General features: G+C 45.5%; 1 long non-coding RNA gene across 1 annotated transcript in view; it reads left to right on the forward strand.

The window, feature by feature from the left end:
* LOC119955867 overlaps positions 1–21,499 on the forward strand; it is a 38,332-nt gene extending 16,833 nt beyond the window's left edge. Inside the window, exons 2-3 of the long non-coding RNA XR_005458548.1 lie at positions 14,314–14,457; positions 21,279–21,499. This is a non-coding gene — a long non-coding RNA (uncharacterized LOC119955867). The remainder of the gene's footprint in view (positions 1–14,313; positions 14,458–21,278) is intronic.
* Positions 21,500–25,616: the final 4,117 nt, after the last annotated feature.

A 25,616-nucleotide genomic window follows, 5' to 3' on the forward strand; every position in this document is an offset into this window, starting at 1 on the left:
AAAAATGGCAATTAGGGTAATTCTCTTGCCCTGGAATACAGTCAAGAGAGTTTAAACAATGAAACAAGAGTAGAAAAGCTTAACAGAGGCAAAAAAACTCCTGCAGAAGTGAAACTTAACCGCACGGAGGGGTCTCAATTTTTGTTAAGAGTAACTGAAACCCTACAGAATAGAGGTCCAAGATCTCAGTGGATAAATGTGTGTTTAATAAGGATTTGTGAAGTCCTGCAGAGTAAAGATCCAAGATCTGAGTGGATGAATGAGTGTGTGTATGTCTAATAAGGAATTGTGAATTTCTTTTAATGTTTGTACTTTTAAAAAAATGTTGTGTTTTACAAAGCCGATTTTCACATAAATTGGAAGTTATAAATAGCAGGAGGAAATGTGATCAGTATTATAAGTAAATCAGTATGTTCAGAACTAAATTGGTCTCAGAATAAACAGATAAAGAGTTTGTGCTGGGCAGCAGGCAGCAGTCAGCTGCTGTAGACTTTGAAATTGCTGCGTTGAAATTGACACTGCATGGCTCCGCAGGGTCCTAGTGCCCGCTGAACACAAACAGTCACTAGCAGAGATAATGATGTTTAGAATGTTAAATACATTGAAGAAGGAGCTTTCGCGAATAAAGATATTGGACCAGGAGTTAGTTTGGAGAATTAATTGCAGTACCAGGAAATTAGTATCTGATTGCCGGAAAAGATTTAATACAAATTGATGCAGAAAAATTAAAATATTAAAACCAATTGACAATGACAGAAGGAGGCTTAACAGGCTTTAATGGTATGATGTACATCAAGGATAAGGAAAATAAACCAGTTCAAAAAGAAATGGTGGCAAAAGAAATCCGGAAGTCCTGGAGAGGGCACTTCTGGGATAATCCAAATGAAAATAGAAAGTACAAATTAAAGAATAGGGCCCTCTCCACCCTTGATCTGTTCATTTGATTTTTCAGGTGGAAAAAATAAATAACAAACCAGTTCACATGAAGGAAGAGAACTACACTCCAGAGAAGAATCTGTTCGACAGGATTGGGGGGAAACTAATGATAGAATTGGCTACATATTTGAGGGAATTAAATGACAGAACCCGGAGGAAAACGTTACGGGCTAGAAACAAATCAAAATATCAAATTATTACTGGACAGTGAAACCTCCGGTCAGACATCTCTAACTGGACATTAGCTGATGGATGATCTGTGGTTTCCACGGGGTATGTACTACACGGTGGAGTTCTTAAGGGTCTCGGCAGACAGCAGCGACTGACGAGGAACCCCAACATGATAAATGACAATCATTTAAGAATTTTTGTAGCTTGATACCACGGCGGGAAAATTGTTACCAATGCAGCAAAACAATATTGCATTGAAGAGCTGTAATCGTTATTAAAAAAAAAAATTCATGTAAATTGATAGGGACTGCTATATATATATATATATATATATGATAAGGGGGGTAGGTGTGCCATTAAAGAACTTGATCCGCATTTCTAAACTGTGTGAATGTTTTAAATGGAGGGGTAGTTTAGTGTGTTTTCTTGATTTAACTACATAGAACATTACAAATAATATTGATGTTGTTTATATGCCATATTTAGTATGTAATGACTATTGGTCCCAAAGCCAAGAAGGGATGTTTCGATATTGTACCTTATTTCTAGTATTAAAATTGTGATAACAGTTGCAAATATGTAAAGTTGTAACACACAGTCTATTTGTGTGGTTAGGTAATGAGTTATATGTTAAGATAAGACTTAAGTTTTTTTACTATGTATTTAACAATAGGGAGAATTTATTTGGAAAAGTGACAGTTCAATGTGGTTTTACAAATGCTGTAATGGAGAATATACACTTTCATGGTGTAAGGGAAATGATGACAGATGAAAGGGATTTGAAGGAAATTTGTCAGAAAGATATTCTCTCATGTAAACCAGGGGTTGGCAGACATACATGATTCACGACAATGTTAGACATTAATGGGGAAGTTAGGAATACAAGCAGGATCAATTGAACCTTTTAAATTAATGAAACAAGGGAATCAGTGGGTGGTACATGATATCATAATTTACCATTCCAATCAGCAATGGAAAAGCAATTTGGATGACGGAAAAATGAGACACGTAACAGCCAGTGATGGACAAAAGACCTTTGTGGTTACTGATGGACTGAGTTGTGTGCTGTTTCTAAGGGACATGAGGAAGCTTCTACGGTGCTGCTATCCCAAGGAAGTAAAATGCTTTGGAGGTAGTGGAACACACGGAAAGCGATTGTTACCTTCCTGAGCAACAACGGCTATGGTTCACGGTAATTGGACTTGAGGAAAAGAAAAGACTCTTATCGACACTGGTCTGAGATATGGATGCATTTACGTGTTGATTTTGGTGCACAATTTGAAATTCCAACACATGCATACAAATGACAAAGATCGGGGATATATGTTAGTACAATTGGATGGGGGGACAATTAACCAAATTATATAGTTATGTTTCAAATGTCAAGACGGGGTGTTCTTGAAAATACAGAAAAATGTGTCATTTGAAACATGGAAGTCTGGCAATATCTGGTTTGAGAGGGTACAGGGAAAGATCCCACAAAGGTTTCATAGCAGCTTCAAAGAGCAGGGTTGTAAAATGCAGATTCTTGCTCACAAGCAGGCTAATCAAACACCCCAGTCTCATGTGGTAAGCTAAAACAATGGCTCACACCTTCATGGAATGTAACTATCTCAGGAAGCATCTGAAAAAGCATGGATGAGAGTTTCAATTGCATTAAGTGATGAATGTTTAAAACAGGCAAGTCTTTCAAGTCATAACCAAGTTAAATTTTAGCATACCGCTAAAAGCAAAATTTCACACCTTAATTGAAATAAACTCTCTTAGTAAACAGCTGGAAAGGATGGAAGATGCCCAGTCAAATTTGGTGTCAAATTTAAAGTGTAAAATTCTATGAACATCAAACAATTAAAAGAAAATTGGAGACGACCTGTCTACGAGAAACATCATGTAAGTCAAAATCAAAGGCAAAGTTATGAGCTGGGGACAATTGGAAAATTAAACGATTTGAAATCACAGAATTAAAAGTAACACCTATTGAAACCAAAGCATTGTTTAATCAGATCTGAGAGGAGACGATATGCCCAAAATGAATAATTAGTTGTAGTAAGATGTTTACATCAAAGATACTCTTAAACTATCAAAGTGAAACAAGCCCATTTACAATAAAGTCGTTAAAACTTAATAACTCTCAGAAACAGAATATAAACCCAGGGAGCAGCAACAAAGGACAGAGGACAGAGGAAACCAGCAACAGGAGAGAAGGGGAGGAGAACTCAAGAGAGAGAGAGAGAGAGAGAGCTCGGTCATGGGAAAGACAAGGCAAGCAGCCGAGTTTAAACAGTTATACATCTAAGGAAGACTAGAATTTAAACAGGAGTCAGAGTCAGCTTAGAGATAGCTAGCAGAGCCAGCTCTCACAGCTCGGTGCATGGGAAGAACAGGACACAGCAACCGAGTTCACCAGCGAATACAACTCAAGAAGACCAGATTTTAAGAAGATCGATTGCCAAGGTGGGCCTGAAGCAGCCAGAAGCAAGATCTTTTTTCCTTTCTGTAAAGAAAGTGTTTGCAGCTTTTAAAAAGAAAAAATTATAATAAAATAACTTAACTTAACCTGGAAAAGTGGTTATTAGCTTACTTCACTTCCTTAATAACTCAGGACCCAGGACATCGATGCTATTAAGGGGTAAGTAGGTAAAATTCTTCGGTGAAGGTATGGGTTATACCGGGGGATAACTTGAAAAGATAGTTTGACCTGAATGGCACCCACAGAAGCCTGCACTGGAGTCAGGGAGTGAGGATCCCTGTTCACCATTTAGAATATCAACCTTTTTTTGGTATAGGGGGAATTCTAAGAATAGTGGTGAGTTTTAACTTCAGGTGGAACAGTTGAGGAACAGTGGAGAACCTTCCAAGCGATTTTTCACAGTGCTCAGCAAAGGTTTATACCAACAAAAAGGAAGGACGGAAGAAAGAGGGAAAATCGACCGTGGATATCTAAGGAAATAAGGGAGAGTATCAAATTGAAGGAAAAAGCATATAAAGTGGCAAAGATTGCTGGGAGATTAGAGGACTGGGAAATCTTTAGGGGGCAACAGAAAGCTACTAAAAAAGCTATAAAGAAGAGTAAGATAGAGTATGAGAGTAAACTTGCTCAGAATATAAAAACAGACAGTAAAAGTTTTTACAAATATATAAGACAAAAAAGAGTGGCTAAGGTAAATATTGGTCCTTTAGAGGATGAGAAGGGAGTTTTAATAATGGGAAATGAGGAAATGGCTGAGGAACTGAACAGGTTTTTTGGGTCGGTCTTCGCAGTGGAAGACACAAATAACATGCCAGCGACTGATAGAAATGAGGCTATGACAGGTGAGGACCGTGAGAGGATTGTTATCACTAAGGAGGGAGTGATGGGCAAGCTAATGGGGCTAAAGGTAGACAAGTCGCCTGGCCCTGATGGAATGCATCCCAGAGTGCTAAAAGAGATGGCTAGGGAAATTGCAGATGCACCAGTGATAATTTACTGAAATTCACTAGACTCTGGGGTGGTCCCGGTGGATTGGAAATTAGCAAACATGACGCCACTGTTTAAAAAAGGAGGTAGGCAGAAAGCAGGAAATTATAGGCCAGTGAGCTTAACTTCGGTAGTAGGGAAGATGCTGGAATCTATCATCAAGGAAGAAATAGCGAGGCATCTGGATAGAAATTGTCCCATTGGGCAGACGCAGCATGGGTTCGTAAAGGGCAGGTCATGCCTAACTAATTTAGTGGAATTTTTTGAGGACATTACCAGTGCAGTAGATAACGGGGAGCCGATGGATGTGGTATGTCTGGATTTCCAGAAAGCCTTTGACAAGGTGCCACACAAAAGGTTGCTGCATAAGATAACGATGCATGGCATTAAGGGTAAAGTAGTAGCATGGATAGAGGATTGGTTAATTAATAGAAAGCAAAGAGTTGGGATTAATGGGTGTTTCTCTGGTTGGCAATCAGTAGGTAGTGGTGTCCCTCAGGGATCCGTGTTGGGCCCACAATTGTTCACACTTTACATAGATGATTTGGAGTTGGGGACCAAGGGCAATGTGTCCAAGTTTGCAGATGACACTAAGATGAGTGGTAAAGCAAAAAGTGCAGAGGATACTGGAAGTTTGCAGAGGGATTTGGATAGGTTAAGTGAATGGGCTAGGGTCTGGCAGATGGAATACAATGTTGACAAATGTGAGGTTATCCATTTTGGTAGGAATAACAGCAAACGGGATTATTATTTAAACGATAAAATATTAAAGCATGCCGCTGTTCAGAGAGACTTGGGTGTGCTAGTGCATGAGTCACAGAATTTTGGTTTACAAGTGCAACAGGTGATTAAGAAGGCAAATGGAATTTTGTCCTTCATTGCTAGAGGGATGGAGGTTAAGACTAGGGAGGTTAGGTTGCAATTGTATAAGGTGTTAGTGCAGCCACACCTAGAGTATTGTGTTCAGTTTTGGTCTCCTTACTTGAGAAAGGACGTACTGGCGCTGGAGGGTGTGCAGAGGAGATTCACTAGGTTAATCCCAGAGTTGAAGGGGTTGGATTATGAGGAGAGGTTGAGTAGACTGGGACTGTACTCGTTGGAATTTAGAAGGATGAGGGGGGATCTTATAGAAACATTTAAAATTATGAAGGGAATAGATAGGATAGATGCGGGCAGGTTGTTTCCACTGGCGGGTGACAGCAGAACTAGGGGACATAGCCTCAAAATAAGGGGAAGTAGATTTAGGACTGAGTTTAGGAGGAACTTCTTCACCCAAAGGGTTGTGAATCTATGGAATTCCTTGCCCAGTGAAGCAGTTGAGGCTCCTTCATTACATGTTTTTAAGGTAAAGATAGATAGTTTTTTGAAGAATAAAGGGATTAAAGGTTATGGTGTTCGGGCCGGAAAGTGGAGCTGAGTCCACAAAAGATCAGCCATGATCTAATTGAATGGCGGAGCAGGCTCGAGGGGCCAGATGGCCTGCTCCTGCTCCTAGTTCTTATGTTCTTATTATCGGTGAGTCCCATTTCAACAAAATGTACTTTTTTGGTACCGATACCACATGTATCATTTCGATCATTTTCACTGGTCTGCCACTGACTTCTGTGGCAGTTAAACATGAATGCTTGCACGCGGTTGGGTTTTGACGCATAGGCTGAGATTTTGAGAGGGCTGCGATTGGATTTGTTCACTTTTAGATGCGATACAGTACGATCTTGAGATTCAAGCGTGCACGCCCTGCTCAGTGTGCCTTTCAACGGTTCACCAGGTTCAGATGTGCTGACCTACAGGGTGAGAATGGGCTATCAGACTCTCCAGCGCTCTATGGGGACATCTCGTTATAAATGGCCATTAGCTTCCTGCCGCTGATAGTTTTCTCAGTGTGTTGCCTTTTCCTTTTGTTCAATGCTGTTATTTAACAGTGGCATTGTTGATCTTGCTCACAGATGGAGAAGGCAGCATATTTTACTCATCACTGGGAGTCTCAGTCAACTCAATTCAGCTATTTTCTTTACGGCCTTCCTCAGACTTGGATGGGATGTTTAACCAGGACCTCATTCACCCACTCAAGTGGACATTAAAGAGCCCACTGTACTTTTCAGGCTCGACTTTTCGGCCTCGCACAATCATGCGGATGTCGCGCTGAAGCCTTACAGGGACAGAGCATTCTGTGGGAGGGGCCATAGTGCGTTTAGTTGTGGGGAGAACCACCTGTCTCCCCGCCCCGAAGTATTCTGGTTTACGCACAGTGAGGGATGATCAGATCAGCATATTTGAATTCTCATCAATATGCCGGGATGGATTCTCCATTGCTTGCCGCTGGTGGTGGGCTTCCCGATCTGGTGGAGAAGTGATTGTTGATTGAAAATCGGGATCGGCGCCCGTTCTGGTCCTCCGGTCCTTTGTTGTCAGCGGCAGTGAGTTACAAGCCGTGCGAGGGTGGCGCGATGCAAAACTGCGATTGCATGGATTTTAATCTCATTAGCGGACTAGAAGCCTGATTCTCCACCCCTCCACAATGCTCCTGCTCTTTCAGCTGGGAGTCGCATGGGTGTGAATTGCTGCAAGTATTTACGAGTGGGACCCAGATGTTTTGGTCGTTGCAGGAGAGCAAGGAGCGAAGAAAATTTTTCAAACTTTTCAGGTTTGCTGGGGGGTGTATGCCAGGACCTCGGAGTAGCGGGATGTATAATCTCCCCTTGTTTGTGTGGGTCTCACCCCACTACCCAAAACGATGTGCAAGCTAAGTGGATGACAATGCTAAATTGCCCCTTAATTGGAAAAAAATAATTGGGTACTCTAAATTTATTTTTTAAAAAGGGAGTAATAATATAATAATCTTTATTCCCACAAGTAGGCTTACATTAGCACTGCAATGAAGTAACTGTGAAAATCCCCTCGTCACCACACAGAGGTTCACGGAGGGAGAATTCAGAATGTCCAAATTACCTAACAGCACGTCTTTCGAGACTTGTGGGAGGAAACTGGAGCACCCGGAGGAAACCCACAGAGACACAGGGAAAACATGCGACCCAAGCCGGGAATCGAACCTGCAACCCTGGTGCTGTGAAGCAAATGTGCTAACCATTATGCAACGTGCCACTCACGATAAGCAAGCAACAACTTGGTGGCAAGTGCCTTGGCCTGGGTGTCTTCCTTGGGAACAGGGTGCTCTGGCTGAGACCCCCCCCCCCCCCCCCCTTGCTGCTGTACAATCATTTAAATCCGCCCTCTTAGCTCCAGCTTACAGGCTCTTCCTGGGTTTTGAGATTGCTGACAGTATCCTCCTTATGCTCTGAGGGCTTCTGGTCATGTGGATCCTGACCCAGCCCGCCCCTCTGGAAACCCTTATATTCAAGCAGTATCATCAAGCGGATGGGCGTGGCCATGCTCAGTTGCCGGCCCACCAGGGGATGGCACTCCTCAGAGCACTCATCTGAAGCGCAGCCCCAGATAGAGGAATGAAGGAATTAGCAGAGATCACCCCAAACAAAGGATACATGCATCGTTGCCACTGGAACCCTCCCTAGTACATAATCCATCTCAGAGTAAAAGCCTCACCAATCACACTAGACGCTAGCTCATTGGGGATGCTGATGAGAGTCTGATGTGGACCTCTGATGGAAATCCCTAATGGGGTGTCTGATGGGGGTGACTAATATGGGTCTCTGATGGAGGTGGCTGATAGGGTCCCTGAGGGGGGGGGGGGGGGGCTTGGTGGAGGGGGTAGGGTCACCTTCATTAATTTGTGCTATGGGGGGTTGACCAGTTATTTCCATGGTGGTTGAGAGGATGCCTCTGTGTCAGCAGGGTGGGGGTCATGATTAACATTGTTGGGGAGGGTGGGGGCCGCCATAGGATCTCAGGTTCGAGCTGCCTGTTCAAAATGGCGGCCCAAAACTAGGATTCAGGTGGAATCCGGTGATCTCTCCCCCATGCATAAATTTGCATGGTTAAGGAGAGGGACTCGCACTGGCCGCTGCTCCCACCGTCAGCGGAGACCAGTCCCGATTCTTCTCCGGTGGGAGTGCGTAATCTCCAGAACGGAGAATCCTGGCTCTGGGTGTTTCTGGTTTTTGTGAGGGCCACAAAGAATCCAGCACAAGTTGAAGGATAGAAAGAAATAACATTTATTTACAATAACATATATATACAACAGCAGCAGCAACTTCCCTTACTGCTCACTCTTCTCTAGCCGGTTCCAAACTGGCCAGCTTTATTTATGCAGGGAATCTGCTAATGATTTCTCCGCCCCCTCATTGGGGAAGCTCATGCTCACTAAGTATTGTGGGATTGTTATTAGTCCCCAGCCAGTGGTAAGCAGGCAGGTTATAACACTGGTGTTTGGGGAGTCATTGTGAAAAGATTTACCGCCTAGTGGCGGCAGAGGCGGGGCAGGAAAACATGGTGAGCCATCCAAAACTCCATTGATTTCAGCGGGACTGGTCGGGAAGGACCGTAAAACTTCATCTGTTGTCTTTGTAGACTCACAGCCTCCGTAGCAAGCGTGGTTTGTCAAATGTGAATGATCTTTCAGTGGTTCCCTTTGAAGTTGGGCTGTGCAGTCACTAAGTGGTCTGCTGGAAGCCACATGACAAGGTGCGACATTCCCAAAACTGAGATGTAAATTATTTTGGTCTGGAGACTTACAGACAGAGCAGAAAAGTCCAGTTTAAAAATGAGAAATAGCACCAAGGATATATTTTGTGAAAACATGCATGGTTAGCTTCTGTCCTGTCACACTCATCAATATTTTGTTTTTGCTCTGCAATGTCGTGCTGGAGGCCTCCATTCATGGGGTGCTTTCTTCCTGACCTTTGATGACATCCGGGCAAATAGAATTTCTTTCATTTAGTTTTTAAAGAGACTCCTTGCAGGCAGTGCAGTTTTATTCTTGCTTCAAACAGTCTTCTTCCACTTGTTGATTTTGTGATCCGTTTGTAATGAAGTAAAACCACTGCTGTTTCAGCTAAAATTCAGGAATGCCCCAGGGCCTCGCCAATTTGTTTTGAAAAGGTTTGAGCGATACAAACTCCAGCAGGTTTGGGAGTTGCCTGAAAATGCAGTGCAATTGGAAAAGTTGACGTTAAGTCGATCTCCCAGCCCCTGCACCCGCACGTTACCTAATCAAAAATTGATACCTCTTCTCCATCGCGACCTGTTTTGCTTTCATGGTGTGGGAGGGATGAATCATCAAAGATTTCAACAATTTTATTGTCAAGTAAAGCAAAAATCAGATGAGCTACTGTGGGGTGTGTCTGAGTATGGATACATATCAGGGGACCACATAAGGAGGAAAGCTTCAAATGAAATAGGGCGGGAGGAAGCTTGTGTGGAGGATAGGTTCCAGCCTAGTCCTGTGCTCTACGTTCTATATAATCAATGATGATTCCACCCCGACTCTTTCCTATACTTCTTGGCATTAGCTGAAAAGCCTTAGCTGAGTGTAAAGATTTACATGGCCAGCATTTGTACATTTAAAATTCTCAGGATCGTATGCCTGACCAGGAGAGCAGGGTTAATTTAGAATGAGTAATGTACGTGGGGTAAGAGTGCCATTGTACAAGCTATTCTAACAGTGCATCATTTCCAAGTTAATGCAAGACCATGAACTACTGCGCTCCGCAACAAGACATCAAATCCAGTGAAGGGAATCATTTGAACACCAAATGATCCTGGAACACGGCACAGATTTTCAGGCTCCCCAATTCTGACAGTCTATGATTTAAATTTCAACTACAAAATGAGCTTCAAACAAAATGCACTTAAGCGACACTCTTCTGCTTATATTTTCCAATGTATCTTATTCTATAGGGTTGTTGCAGGTGATTGTAATGCGACAAACATTTTCAAGGCTCTATTGTTGAAGTCCAATGGCTGGATTCTCCGATTCTGCGGCTATGTCCGCACAAAACGTCTGGTCTTACGACGAAAAAGTCGGCGATGCCTGCACATTGATGTTCTGCCCATGGGAGGGCGAGCAGCCGCATCACGTAAAGCCCCCTGCCAATATGGACGAAGAATGGCTTGGTCCGTGGCCGCGCAGACCACCCCCCCACCAAATCCCTCAGCCCCCGCTGAAGCCCCTTGCCAGCGCAACGGCTCCCCCCCTGCCTTGGTGGCACTGGACACAGTCCGCAGTCGCCATGTGAGGTCCCCAAAAGGTGAGAGGACACGCGGCTAATGCCATCGGGGACTTGGCCCATTGGGAGGGCCTCAGGTGACGTCCTGAGACCATCCCGATGGCGCGCATATACCGTTTTTGAGGGGGCAGAGCATCGGAAAACGGCGCCGCCCTCAATTCCGGCATAAAAATGGATTCTCTGGCCGATCGCTGAACGTGATTTTGGCATTGGCAATAGGAAAATCCTGCCCCCTGTTCCAATGGTGGCCGGAATTCTCTGGTCATTAAGATTCAGTTTTCCTCCTGGCAGCACACCCCCCCTCCCCCCGCCAGCAGCTTTTGCGGCAGCACAGGGTGGTTGCAATGGGAAATCCCATTGACAATTGATGGAAAGATAGAAGGACACTGCCAGCAAAGGGCGCACGGCCAAGGTACACACAGCTGGCAGACTGGAGAATCCTGCCCATTACCACTGCAGATGATTGTGCAGCTCAATCTCTTGACATCCAACCAGCTCAAACAATCCAGTCTTTTCAATCAGAAATGGGTTCTCTAGAACATTAGATCTAAAGCCGGTACTCTCAATTTATAAGAATTATTTCCAAAACTGATGTATTTCTTTTTGGTATAGTACACTGACGTACATTTAATAGGTCAATGAAACCCTGTACAAGTACATTCAATGACATGAAGAAAGCTTTAATGTTCCTCTGTGAGTCAATGTCTATCATCATAAAGTTGGGCATTGACATGTTTTTTAATAGAACTCTGTAATGTTTTCTACTCATCCTACAATGATCGATAATTAACTGTGTACATGAATATTCACAGAAAGTCCTTTGCCAGGGCCTCCAGGTTTGTTGGCCATTGGCGTTTTTTCCACTGAGGGATATCAAGGTGCTTCTGTTGAAGTAGTTCCAGCAGCCAAGTCAAATCGCATCCAGTTTTGGCCACGATTCTGTGTGGCCAGAATCCACCACGACTAAGTGTAGTTATGCTTTTACATGAATTTGGAGAACATTCTGTTTCCAGGGAAACTCTCTACAGCTTTCTCACAGCAGTAATGATGGCATCTGATGTTTCTCACAGTAATTTTTTTTTCACTGGCAAAAAGGCACCTTTTATGTACTTATTTACTTCATGCCAAAATAAGAGCAAACACTACTGTTGTCTCCTTCAACATCATAAGCCTCGGATTTACCTATAATCCTCTAATGCTGACCTCTTGTGCCTTCTCAATTCTAGTTGCTCCACCATTGGTGGCCATTTCTTCATTTGCATTGGCCCCGGATTGTGTCCGCAGCCGCCACGCCGAGTGCCCACTGGGTGGAACCATCAGAAACCCACGTCGGCGGGAACTTGGCCAGTTGTCGGCGGAGAATCGCCGTGGGGACCTCTTTCACTCTGGCCCCCGACTGGCGCCTTGTCGACCGCGCACGCCAGATAGGAAGTGCTTCTCCAGCAACCTGAGAATCGCGGGAGGGGTGTCGGATCCAATCGCGGGTCTGATGCCCATTCTCCACTTCCCACGCCGAGCGTAATTTTCGGCGCGGAGGCTCTAAGAATCCCGCCCTTTGTTTCAGATGGTTGTTGCCAGCACACTTTCCTTCTAACTGGGCTTTCAGGTCGAGATTTCTGCTGTTTAGTTTGTAATGGGTTTCACTGTACATTCATTCAAGTATCTGCAGTTTCAGAAATACAGCAGCTTTTCCGGAAAGAACATGATAAAGAGAGAGAGAGAGCAGGTCCTTTCCCCGAGTGTCAAGGGACCTGACTCTGCTTTCCGTAGGTCTCTGGAAATCAACTCACTCAGGTAGGATCCAATCACCACCTGCTACTGGGCAGAACTTGGGCCCTTGGCCAATTCTTTGGCCACCAACCAACCAATCAAACCAAGTCCCACCCCACCTCTTGGGTGCCACAAAGTCTGAGTTCTCGAAAGCTAGCAGCATCATATACTATGTTGCAACTTCTTGAATTCCTCATTCAGGGGCTGGTTTAGCACAGGGCTAAAGAGATGGCTTTCAAAGCAGACCAAGGCAGGCCAGCAGCACTGTTCAATTCCCGTACCAGCCTCCCCGAACAGACACCGGAATGTGGTGACTAGGGGCTTTTCACAGTAAATTCATTTGAAGCCTACTTGTGACACAAGCGATTTTCATTTTATTCATTTCTCTCTACTCCTTGACTTAAAGAAACATGTCCATTCAGCATCCTTGGATTAAAAATGATAAGAGCAAAAATAAAGAATGTGGAAATAAGGGAATCAACACTGTTCATATACTAAGGAAGCGCAATTTGAATAAAAACAAATGAGTTTTTGGAGAATAACAGAAATCTGGCAATGAGTACCATGAATGTTACTTGATATTACTTGATATATGTCCCACGGAGAATAATAAATGCTGGTAGAGGCTAAAGAGGAAATTGATGGATAACCTTTAAGCCGATGTGGTTATATTTTCAGTATACCTCATCAAGAGGAAACAATACAAAAATCAAGTGTTACAAACTTTGTTTGTTCTGAGAAAGCTAGCAACTCAGACGCCGATGCGTGTTATTGAGAATAGCAGAAATTTGGCATTAATATTATGTCTGTTACTGGATACTTAGCAGTGGTTAATGTGCAAGTTATTAATGCTTGGTGGTAGGTAACGTGCTGATAATGGATATCTGGCAGCATGTAGACCATGTTTGTTAATGGGTATTTGGCAATAGCTAATGTGTGGGTTAATGATACTTGGCAGTCGGTAAAGTGAAGTCTAATGGGAAAATTGCAGTGAACGCCATGAATGTTAATGGTTGCCTGAAGGTAAGTGGATACCTGGCAGTGAATTGCAATTGGTAAAGTGAGGTCCCTCTGCTCCCATGCTGTAAATCTGCTCCTGCTTCATTGCTACAGTTCTATAATAGAAGTTTCCGTATTATGAAGGATTTCAATAGAGTTATTAGGAAAACACTTCACTCTGGTTGGTGAATAATCGAGAAGGGGTCATGAATGTGAAATACTCAGAGGAAATTGCTTTTAAACAAGAGAGTGGCTGAAACTTGGAATGCATTGGCAGGATAAATGGTTAAGGCAGGGGAAATTACACAAACATTTAGAGCAGAAGACATTGCAGGGCTAAGATCAGTTTTGGTTTGATTGAGCAAAGAGCTGCTGTGGGTTGAGCAGCCACAGCAGTACAGTAAACGGTCATTGTCCGATCTTAAATTCTGCCAACAGTTCTATAGAAGTGTCAGAAGATGCCAATATTGGTTTACTGATTTTTATACTGTTGTATTAATGACGCATTTTCTAAACCTTACCCTTTTTGTGAATGTACATAACATGCCTAATACATATAAAATAGCATGATGGACAATAGGAAAACATGCATTCCTGAGCATATAACTGGTCAATCAAAAGCACATTGCACAATTAATATAGGCATTTGCCAGTGGGAAATATTTGTTAACAACCTCAAGGTAGACAAATGAAATGCAACTGCTGAGATTTACAAAATAATATGATACTGCCTTTGTAATGAATGAAGAGGCTGTAACCATACAATGAGCAGACATAAAGGAAAATATGATGTGTTACAAGAAAAGATTGGAACTGAAGATTTTCTCTCCACAACAGTTGGAACAGGAAAGTGGAGCCAGCAGGATAAGTGAGCACAAGAAAGAGTGAGACTGACAGTGGAGTGCTCGCTTGGAGTTTGGAGTGATGGAGGTAGCGCCAGGATTCAAAAGTGACGCGAGGCAACTGGAAACAACTGATTGGGTGAGTACGATAGGATAAGTATTCACTTCTTTATCGCTTATAGTTTGTACGGTCTATATTTTATAGTCTGCAGTTTGTAAGGGTGATATCTATAGTAACAGGGAAGAAGGACCCTCGAATAATTGATATTATTGGATGTTTAGTATCTTCCAAAAGGTTTAAATAAAGAGGTAAGTCATGGCAGGAGAGCTCAAAGTCATGATGGCGCATCCTGCAATCCGTGGGATGCTGGGAAAATTGCCCATGTCTGGGGCCAGCATGTGTGCAGGAGCTGGAGTGGTGGTTGGGGACACTGTGAGAATCTGTGAGGTGCAGTGTATCATGGATAACACGTATTGAGAGTTAGTCATGTCGCAAGCTAAGACTCTACAGGCAGAAAGAGAATGGGTGACCACCAGGTAGAGCAAAAGGACTAGGCAGGTATTGCATAAATCTCCAGTGGGCCACTCCCCTGCAAATCAGATATATCACTTTGGATACCGTCGGAGGGAATGGTCTTTCAGGGGTGTAGCCATCTGGGATGGCCACTTCCAGAATACAAAATGGATGATCGCAATGACTGTCGGGAAATATGGACAATGTTAAGAAAGCAAGCAGGCACAGAGCCTGTATGCATATTGGAGAAGGCAACTCCCAGACGAGACTGAAACTATAGGTAAATTAACATATTGATGGCCCATCTCCGGGAACAAAGAAAAGACATTCAAGCAACCGATCTAGCTCCGGACACCCCGGCACCAGATCCCCAAACTGAAAGCGTAAACAAAGCAAGGCCAACGGCCACCTAGGACACGCCCAGCCATCAGGGCACCCTTCCCTTTATTGGTCAAGATCAATGCGAGTGATCAAGATATGGCCCAATTAATTGGGGCTAAGTTCAAGGCCCACCCAAAAGCGCGCAAAGCCCCTTGAGGTATAAGAAGAAGCCCCCGAGAGAGAATCGCTCTCTTGGACTCAGCTCTCAAAGCGAAGAGACCGTCCACCAGCTGCACCAGAAGCAAGTAAGTCCAAGGTCAAAGCTTGCTATCAGACGGACGACCTTAGCTGTTCTCCTGTACCTCTTCAAACCCAACAACCTCAGATCCGAACAACGGCCATTGTTCCTCTAACTGAGTGGCCACCGAAGTTAAGTATAGGCTTTAGCGTTAGAGATAGTTTGGTTTGTAGTGTTTTGTGCATGAGTAGATATTACTGTGTGTGTAAATAAATAGTATTGACTTTGAACTAACTAACTTATGTATTGGCTCTTTGATCAGTATTCGGGTTTGAAGCTTGTGGCGGTATCGAAAGATACCTGGCGACTCTAGAGCAAAAGTAATTGGGATTAAGGAAGGTGACCATCTTGACTGCCATATATATAACCAGATAAATATAGCAACAGGGGAAAGCAACAACAGCCAAATTCATTGCACCATGATTGGTTCTGCTGCACAGGGAAGAGTAAAAAGTGTGGGAATGTGATAGTTGTAGGGAATTTAATTGTAAGGGAAATAGATAGGTGTTTCTCTGGCTGCAAATGAGATTCCAGGATGGTATGTTTCCTCGGTGGTGCTATGCTCAAGGTTGGCTCAGAGTGATTACAGGACATTCTGGAGGGGGAGGGTGAACAGCCAGTGCTTGTGGTACACGTTGGTACAAATGACATAGGTTAGAAAATGGATGAGGTCCTAAAAGCAGAATATAGCAAGTTAGGAAGTAAGTTGAAAGCCACGTTCTCCAATCTGAGTTTGCCCGGCCACTGCTGCTAGCAAGAACAAAAAATTTGGTGCTTATCCAAAACTCCATTCACTGCAGCAGGACTGGAGAATCTCGCTGGGATGAACGGATGGAGAATTTCAGCCAAAATGTAGGACCCGAAAGGTAGGGATCTCAGAATTACTACCAGTGCCACGTGTTAGTCCGAGCAGAAACACCAGAATTTATCAGGTGAATATGTAGCTGAAGCAAAGGGGAAAGGAGAGGTTTTCAGATTTCTGGGACATTGGGGTCAGTTGTGGGGAAAGTGGGACAAGTCCAGCCTGGACAAGTTGTACCTGGGCAGGACCGTAACTGATTTTCAGGGAAGAATATTTACGAGAGTGATTGGGAAGGGTTTAAACTGAAATGGCAGGGGGAAGGGAATCTATGCAAGGAGTCAGAGGAAGGGGAAACACAGACTAGACCAAAAAGCAGAAAGGAAATAAGAAAAGTGATAGGCAGAGAAATCAAACAGGGCCACAGTGAAAAATAATGGCATTGGGACAATGAATGTTAAAAAGACAAGTCTTAAGGTTATGTACCTTAATGCACAGGGCATTCACAATATAGTGCAAGAATTAATTGCACAAATAGATGTAAATGGAAACAATATCGTCAGGATTATGGAGACATGGTTGAAGGGTGACCAGGGATGGAATTTGAACACCCAAGGGTATTCACTATTTAGAAAGGACAGACAAAACGGAAAATGCAGTGGAGTGGCATTGCTGGTTAAAGAGGAAACTAATGCAATAGGATATTGACTCTGATGATATGGAACCTGTATAGGTGGAGCTGAGAAACACCAAGGGGCAAAAATCATTAGTGGGCATTGTATATAAACCTCCAAACTGCAATGGTGAGGTTGGGAATGGCATTAAATAGGAAATTAGCGACGCATACATAAAAGATCATCTGTAATTATGGGTGAGGTTAATCTGCATACTGATTGGGGAAATCAAATTAGTAGCCATAGAGGAGGAATTCTTCAACTGTGCACAGGATGGTTTTCTGGACCAATACATTGAAGAACCATTAAGAAAACAGGCCGTCTTAGACTTGGTATTGTGGAATGAGAAAGGAATAATTGGCAATCTAGTTGGGCGCGGCACTTTGTGGAAGAATGATCACAATATGATTGAGTTTTGTATCAAGATGGAAATTAACGTAGTTATTTCTGAGACTAGGGTCCTGAATATAAATGAAGGACACTACAATAGTATGAGGCGTGAGTTGGCTGTGATGAATTGAGGAATGTTGCTTGAAGGAATGACGGTGGATAGGCATTGTCAAACATTCAAAGAGCATATTGGTGAGCTACAGCAATTGTTCATTTGTACCTGGCACAAAAATAAAATGGAAGAGATAGCCAAACCATGGCTGCCAACAGAAATTAGAGATAGTATTAGATCCATGGTAGGGGTATACAAATTGGTCAGAAATAAACAGCGGACCTGAGGATTAGGAACATATTAAAATTCATTGAGGATAAAAAGATTAATTAAGAAGGGTAAAAGAGAGTATGCGAATAAGGTTATGTGTACATAAAACACTATAAAAGCTCCAATAGGTATGTGAAGAGAAAAAGACTGGTGAAGACGAATGTAGGTCCCTTACAATCAGAAAAGGGGGAGTTTAAAATGGAGAACAAAGAAATGGCTGACCAAATAAATAGGTACTTTGGGTCTGTCTGCACAAAGGCAGACACAATTAATGCATCAGAAATGTTGGGGAACATAAGGTTGAATGAGAGGAAAGAACTGAAGAAGATCAGTATGAGTAGTGATATGGTGTTGGAAAAAATGATGGGATTGAAGGCCAATAGGGGCTGGTTTATTGAGGGGCAGGTTTAGCACAGGGCTAAATAGCTGGCTTTTAAAGCAGACCGTGGCAGGCCAGCAGCGTGGGTTCAATTCCTGTACCAGCGTCCCCGAACAGGCGCTGGAATGTGGCGACTAGGGGCTTTTCACAGGAACTTAATTTGAAGCCTACTTGTGACAATAAACAATTTTCATTTCATTTTCATTTCAATAAATCCACAGGGACTGAGAATTCACATCCCACAGTACTGAGGGTAGTGACCCTAGAAATAATGATGCATTGGTGTCCATCATCCAAGATTCTTTTGACTCTGGAACAGTTACTAAAGATTGCAAGCTAGCTAATGTAACTCCACTATTTAAAAAGGGACATAGAGAGAAAACAGGGAGTTGTAGATCAGTCGGCCTGACCTCATTAGTGGGAAAAATGTGCATTAGAATTATTTAATAGCAGAGCACTTGGAAAACAGTGACAGGATCGGACAGAGTCAGCATGGATTTATGAAAGGGTAATCATGCTTGACAAACCTACTGGACTTTTTTGAGGCTGTAACTGGGAGAGCTGATGAGGAAAGCCAGTGGTTGTAGTTTATTTGGACTTTCAGAAGGCTTTGGATAAAGTCGCACATAAGGGGTGGGATTCTGTGATCCTGAAGCTAAGTGTTGACGCCGTTGGAAACGCCGTCGCGTTTCTCAACGGCATCAACAAGGCTTCAGGATCAGCAATTCTGTGGCATACACTCCATCTACTGATCCCAGCATCAAATGGGTACCGCGGGATCGGAGCATGCGCAGTGGCACTGGCGCCAATGCGCGCAGGCGCAGTTGCTTCCTTTAATGCGCCGGCCCTGACGCAACATGGTGCAGGGCTACAGGGGCTGGCGCATAAGAAAGGAGGCCCCCAGCCAGAGAGGCCGGCCCACCGATTGGTAGGCCCCGATCAAGGGCCAGGCCACATCGGAGGCCCCCCACGGGTCGGACCCCCTCTTCCCCCCATAAGCCGCCGCCCCGACCCTTCCACACCGAGTTCCTGCCGGCTGAGAGCAGGTGTGGACCGCGCCGGCGGGACTTGCCGTTTTTACGACGGCTGCTTGGCGGACAATCTGCGGGCCGGCCGTGTAGAGCAGCCCCCAACTGGTGCCGGACCAACCACGCGGCGTCAATGGCGCCGATTCTCTGCTCTCCGGCAAATCGTGTGCCAGCGTCGGGGTGGCGTAGCGCGATTCGCGCCAGTCGCGGGGAATTTCCGACCTGGCCCCGGGCTAAGAGAATCTCGCCCAAGAGGTCAGCATGTAAAATTATTGCGGGGATCTTGGATTGAGATAGATAGAAAACTGGCTGGCAGACAGGAAACAAGGAGGAGGAATAAATGGGTCTTTTTCCAAATGGCATGCAGTGGGGTAATGCAAAGATCAATGCAAGGACCCCAGCTATTCACAATCTATAGTAATTATTTAGATAAGGGTACCAAATATAACTGATGCGACCATCAATTCACTCAAAGAGACGAGTAAAAGCAAACCGAGGTTTTAATCAGCTTAGAACAGAGCCTGCCTGTGACTAGCACAATACTGTGGGTCGCCTACAGGTCAACGGCTCTTTATACTTCCTTTCAAGGGGAGGAGCCATGGGCGGAGCCCGTACATGCCCCAACATATCCCCCTGTGGGTGAAGCCACACAATGGCAGAACATGATACTAATACACTGGTGAATTACTAGTACCATACATTCACCACAGTAACATCTACAAATTTGTAGTTGACAAAGCTGGGTGGGAGCATGAGGAGAATGCAGAGATGCTTCAGTGTGATTTGGACAAGTTGAGTGAAATGAAATGAAATGAAAATCGCTTATTGTCACGAGTAGGCTTCAATGAAGTTACTGTGAAAAGCCCCTAGTCGCCACATTCCGGCACCTGTCCGGGGAGGCTGGTACGGGAATCGAACCGTGCTGCTGGCCTGCTTGGTCTGCTTTAAAAGCCAGCGATTTAGCCCAGTGAGCTAAACCAGAGTGAGTGTGCAAATGCATGCCAAATGCAGTAAGTATAATGTTGATAAATGTGAGGTTATCCACTTTGGTAGCAAAAGCAGAAAGACAGAATGGCTACAGATTGAGAGGGGAATGTGCAATGAAACCTGGGTGTCCTTGTGAATGAGTTGCTGAAATAAGCATGCAGGTACAGCAGGCGTTAAAGTGCAAATGGTATGTTGTCTTTCACAGCGAGAGGCTCAAGTACTGGAGCAGGGATGACTTGCTGCAAACGTACATAGCCTTGATGAGACTGCACCTGGAATATTGCGTGCAGTTTTAATCTTCTTATCTGAGGAAGGTTGCTGTTGCTATAGACGGAGTGTAGTGATAATTGAACAGACTGATTCCTGGGATGGTGGGACTGACGCATGAGAAGAGGTTGAGTCGGTTATGATTATACTCGCTGAGGGGACCTCTCAGAAGGCTATAACATTCTGGCAGGAGTAGACAGGGCAAATGTGGGAAGGATGTTCTCAATGGCAGGGGAGTTCAGAAACTGGGATCACAGTCTGAGGATACGAGGTAAACCATTTAGTACTGAGATGAGGAGAAATTTCTTCACCCAGAAAGTCGTGAGCCTGTAGAATGTGTCACCACAGAAAGCAGTTAAGTCGAAAACATTTATGTTTTCAAGGAGTTAAGATACAGCTCTTGGGCGAAAGAGATCAAATGTTATGGGGGGAAAGCTGGAACAAGTTATTGAGTCGAATGATAAGCCAGGATCATAATGAATGACGTAGCAGGCTCGAAGGGCCAAAGGCCCTACTCCTGCTCCTATATTCTATGTTTCTATGACTCCGGACAACAGCAGTAAATGCTGTTATATAGGGCTGAATAAATATCTGATTAGGAATCAGATTTAGGGGACAATGGTAAAGACGGGCATAGCTGTTTCTACAGAATAGGTTCTCCTTGCCTAAATTGTGCTCAGGTTTGCTGTGAATACAGCTAGTTACAATTTGATATGTGAATCCCTAAACTGGGCTTGTTCTGTTCTGTGTTTGACCTGGCGGATAAATTTCACAAGAGTTTTTCACCAAGAATTTCAAAGCACTGAAGATAGCTATCTGGTCTATTGTGCTTCGCGCCAACTGTGTAAAGCAGCTGTCAATTTTCCTGCCCTCTCTCCACCCCCACTTCACACTGTTTTCAAATATTTATCCAATTCTAAAAGGACATTTCTGTAGAAGGGTCATTCAGAATCGAAACATGAACTGCATTTCTCTCCACAGATGCTGCCTGACCTGCTGAGTTCATCCAGCATTTTCTGTTTGCGCTAATCCTTACAAGGAACACGGGGGTATGAATGATTGATCTCCCCGTGGGCTACGTAGAATACGTGTTCGCATGGTGAGTGGGCGAATTCCAAACCCAGCTGGGACTGGATAGTGGGACATTTAAATGTAGCTCTCAGAGCCAGACCAGCAGCTCCCGATTGTCCTGGGACATTTGCTTTACGTGCTGCTGTAGCGGCTTTATTTTCAGTTTTAAATAAACCATTTTGGCCCCTGCACTCCACGCCTCCTGGAGTTTTTATTTCAAGTTTCCACCAACCGCAGTATATTTCTTTCACTCTTATTTCCCTCACCAAGGAGAGACTACAATTCTAGCCATGGAATGTCCACCTTCAGGTACTGAAGTGTTTTTTTTCTTCAGCTTTACTGCTGTTCCATTTGCAAATTGGTTCTTCTCAACCTAACAGCACAACCACATGGCCGCATTCTCTTTGAAGTTCTGAGCTATGGACTTGGCGGTGAAAGCAAAATAATGCCACTTTGCGAGGGCCAGGCTCGTGTATAAAGTGTTCATTTGTCTACTCCTGGAGTACGTAAAGCTTGTGAACAAGTTGGAAAGACGGTATGCAGAACATCCTGCATGGTATGGCGAGCTCAGTGAGTAAAGGATGGTACATTTCATCCCAAGATTGTGCTGGATAGATTTTTTTTCTGAAAAATTATTTTATTCAAATACGTTTTTATTGATTTTTTTTTTTACCAACTCATTAAAAGATTATGAATTGAAAGTCTGAGGAGGAGCTGTGACCCCTCTTTGCCAGTACCAGCTCCAAGATCGATCTGGATTTGCTCCAAGATTCGTTTGTTATTGATTTTTAAATAGCTTTCTTGCTTCATTATTTACTTTTAAATGTAATTCCACTGCACTCTTATTTCTCCCAATGGTGCCGTATTTAGTTCTTATTTTATCTTTAAAGAATTAGGGAACCAATGTTGTAATTTCATCGATCAGGTCAGGCAGGATGTCAGTGGCTGTTACCATTGACTCAGAGGCAGAATTACAGATCACAGGGCCCTGTTCTCTGTAACCACACCCCCCCCCCTATCCATCCAGCGCCCCCCCCCCCCCCCCCCACTCCTCCCCACCTCTTGTCCCTCCAGCCTCAGTGCTAGGCTGAGAGATTTATCTGCAGAATGTGCTACTCTCTCCTGGTGAGCTGGCAGTGTTCTCCTCTGCTCCTACATCCTCCTGCAATAGCAGCTGCCCCTTACAGCATCTTACAGCATCTGAGTGGGTCACAATGCCTCCCTGGGTGGAGGCGACAGTCAGGATCAGCTTACTCCCAAAGGATCCTGGATATAAACTGGTCTCTCACACACGTTGCCTCTCACTCCCACAGATTCAGCTTTTTCCTACTGGGAGATGGGAGTGTGGAGGAGGGGGTTGGGGGTGAGAGGTAATGGCAGGGGACGGGTTGGTCTGAAGGAGGGGGGATGGGGGTGTGCAGGAGGGAGGAATGGATGTAAGAAGGGGTAATGGCGGTGTGCAGGAAGGGACGGAGGTCTGCAGGAGGGGGGAATGGGAGTGTGCCGGAGGGAGGAATGGGAGTGTGTCAAAAGGGGGATGAGGTGTGCCGAAGGGGGGAAAGGCGTGTGTGGGAGGGGGAATGGGAGTGTGCAGGAGGGGGGGATAGCAGTGTGCAGGGGGGGGGGGGGGAATGGCAGTGTGCAGGAGGGGGGAATGGGAGTGTGCAGGAGGGGGGAATGGGAGTGTGCAGGAGGGGAGGATGGGAGTGTGCAGGAGGGGGGAATGGGAGTGTGGAGGAGGGGGGAGTGGGAGTGTGCAGGAGGGGGGGGGGGATGGGAGTGTGCAGGAGGGGGGAATGGGAGTGTGCAGGAGGGGAGAATGGGAGTGTTTAGGAGGGGAGAATGGGAGTGTGCAGGAGGGGGGGATGGGAGTGTGCAGGAGGGGGGAATGGGAGTGTGCAGGGGGGGGAATGGCAGTGTGCAGGAGGGGGGAATGGGAGTGTGCAGGAGGGGAGGATGGGAGTGTGCAGGAGGGGGGAATGCGAGTGTGCAGGGGGGGAATGGCAGTGTGCAGGAGGGGGGAATGGGAGTGTGCAGGAGGGGGGAAAGGCGTGTGTGCAGGAGGGGGAATGGGAGTGTGCAGGAGGGGGGAATGGGAGTGTGCAGGAGGGGAGGATGGGAGTGTGCAGGAGGGGGGAATGCGAGTGTGCAGGAGGGGGGATGGCAGTGTGCAGGATGGGGGAATGGCAGTGTGCAGGAGGGGGGAATGGGAGTGTGTAGGAGGGGGAATGGGAGTGTGCAGGAGGGGGGAATGGGAGTGTGTAGGAGGGGGGAATGGGAGCGTGCAGGAGGGGGGAATGGGAGTGTGCAGGAGGGGGGAATCGGAGTGTGCAGGAGGGGGGAATGGGAGTGTGCAGGAGGGGGGAAAGGCATGTGTGCAGGAGGGGGAATGGGAGCATGCAGGAGGGGGAATGGGAGTGTGTAGGAGGGGGGAATGGGAGTGTGCAGGAAGGGGGAATGGGAGTGTGCAGGAGGGGGGGATGGGAGTGTGCAGGAGGGGGTAATGGGAGCATGCAGGAGGGGGGAATGGGAGTGTGTAGGAGGGGGGAATGGGAGTGTGCAGGAAGGGGGAATGGGAGTGTGCAGGAGGGGGGAATGGGAGTGTGCAGGAGGGGGGATGGGAGTGTGCAGGAGGGGGGAATGGGAGTGTGCAGGAGGGGGGAATGGGAGCATGCAGGAGGGGGGAATGGGAGTGTGCAGGAGGGGGGAATGGCAGTGTGCAGGAGGGGGGAATGGGAGTGTGCAGGAGGGGGGAATGGGAGCGTGCAGGAGGGGAGAATGGGAGTGTGCAGGAGGGGGGAATGGGAGTGTGCAGGAGGGGGGAATGGGTGTGTGCAGGAGGGGAGAATGGGAGTGTGCAGGAGTGGGGATGGGAGTGTGCAGGAGGGGGGAATGGGAGTGTGCAGGAGGGGGGAATGGGAGTATGCAGGAGGGGGGAATGGGAGCGTGCAGGAGGGGGGAATGGGAGTGTGCAGGAGGGGTGAATGGAAGTATGCAGGAGGTGGATGGGAGTGTGCAGGAAGGGGGAATGGCAGTGTTTAGGAGGGGAGAATGGGAGTGTGCAGGAGGGGGGGGATGGGAGTGTGCAGGAGGGGGGAATGGGAGTGTTTAGGAGGGGGGAATGGGAGTGTGCAGGAGGGGGGATGGGAGTGTGCAGGAGGGGGGAATGGGAGTGTGCAGGAGGGGGAAATGAGAGTGTGCAGGAGGAGGAAATGGTTGTGTGATAGATGGGGGTGTGAAACAGGGGGATCAGGGTTAGGGTTAGTGTGGTGGGGTGAGGGGAAGGGATTAAGTAGACAGGGTTAAACGGCTGTGATCCTGATTCCCACTGCGTGGTGAAGGGACTTACACACGAGTACCTACAATTCCAGCTCCACCCATGTGATAGCTGCTCAGGCATGCTCCTTCCCAGATTCAAACTCCTGAACACTGGGCGCCAACCACTGCTGTGCTCAGTGGAGCTGCAAACCCCATCAAGGACTGCTGGCTGGTCTGTCCCTGATTCCATGCTGTCACTCCTCACTGTGCAGGTTCACTGCGCCACATGCGTCTGGGTAAGGTAGTTCGTATTGGTGACTGTGTGAGGAAAGCGCTGCCCCTCCTTTGTGATTGTCTCAACAGAGTGATTGACATGTAAATTCTGGAAGGGATTTCAAAGTAGTTCTGTCTCTGATTGGATGTGAGAGACTCACTCATCATTTTGGGACCCCCCCTTTCATTTGGAGGCTCTGTGGCTGGGCATGGTGCGTTTCATTGTAAATCTGCCCCTGCACAGACTGTATGTCCTCATGTACAAGAGATGGTGCAGTGTTAATAAATGTAGCCTTGTAAAGTAGTCTGGGAACTGTGTATGACAGTCGAGATTCATTGTTTCAGTCCAGTAACTTTTGGGTTTCTAAAGACTTCTTTAATAATGCCTATTTCTAAATCCTGCAATGTATCCAGCACAATGATAATATAGGAATTACTTGTGAATGGAGATTGAGCAATTGATGAAGGGGCATGAGAATGAAAAATTATTTGTTTGAAATTTCTAACCACAACTCTTTGAAATAATTAATTGGTTTTGATTGATATGGTTAACTGAATGTAGAATGAAATAGGTATTCATCAGTATTGAATGCTTTTGTTATTTCCCTCTTGAATGTGGTGAATTTGGATATTTAAAAATGTGATCATCGACTGAATGGGATGGATTTTATCCACTCAGTCAGGTAGCTTAGGTGGGGAAATTTACTGGCTTGGCAG

This window comes from Scyliorhinus canicula, chromosome 21, assembly GCF_902713615.1.
Source record: "Scyliorhinus canicula chromosome 21, sScyCan1.1, whole genome shotgun sequence".
Classification (NCBI taxonomy): domain Eukaryota; kingdom Metazoa; phylum Chordata; class Chondrichthyes; order Carcharhiniformes; family Scyliorhinidae; genus Scyliorhinus; species Scyliorhinus canicula.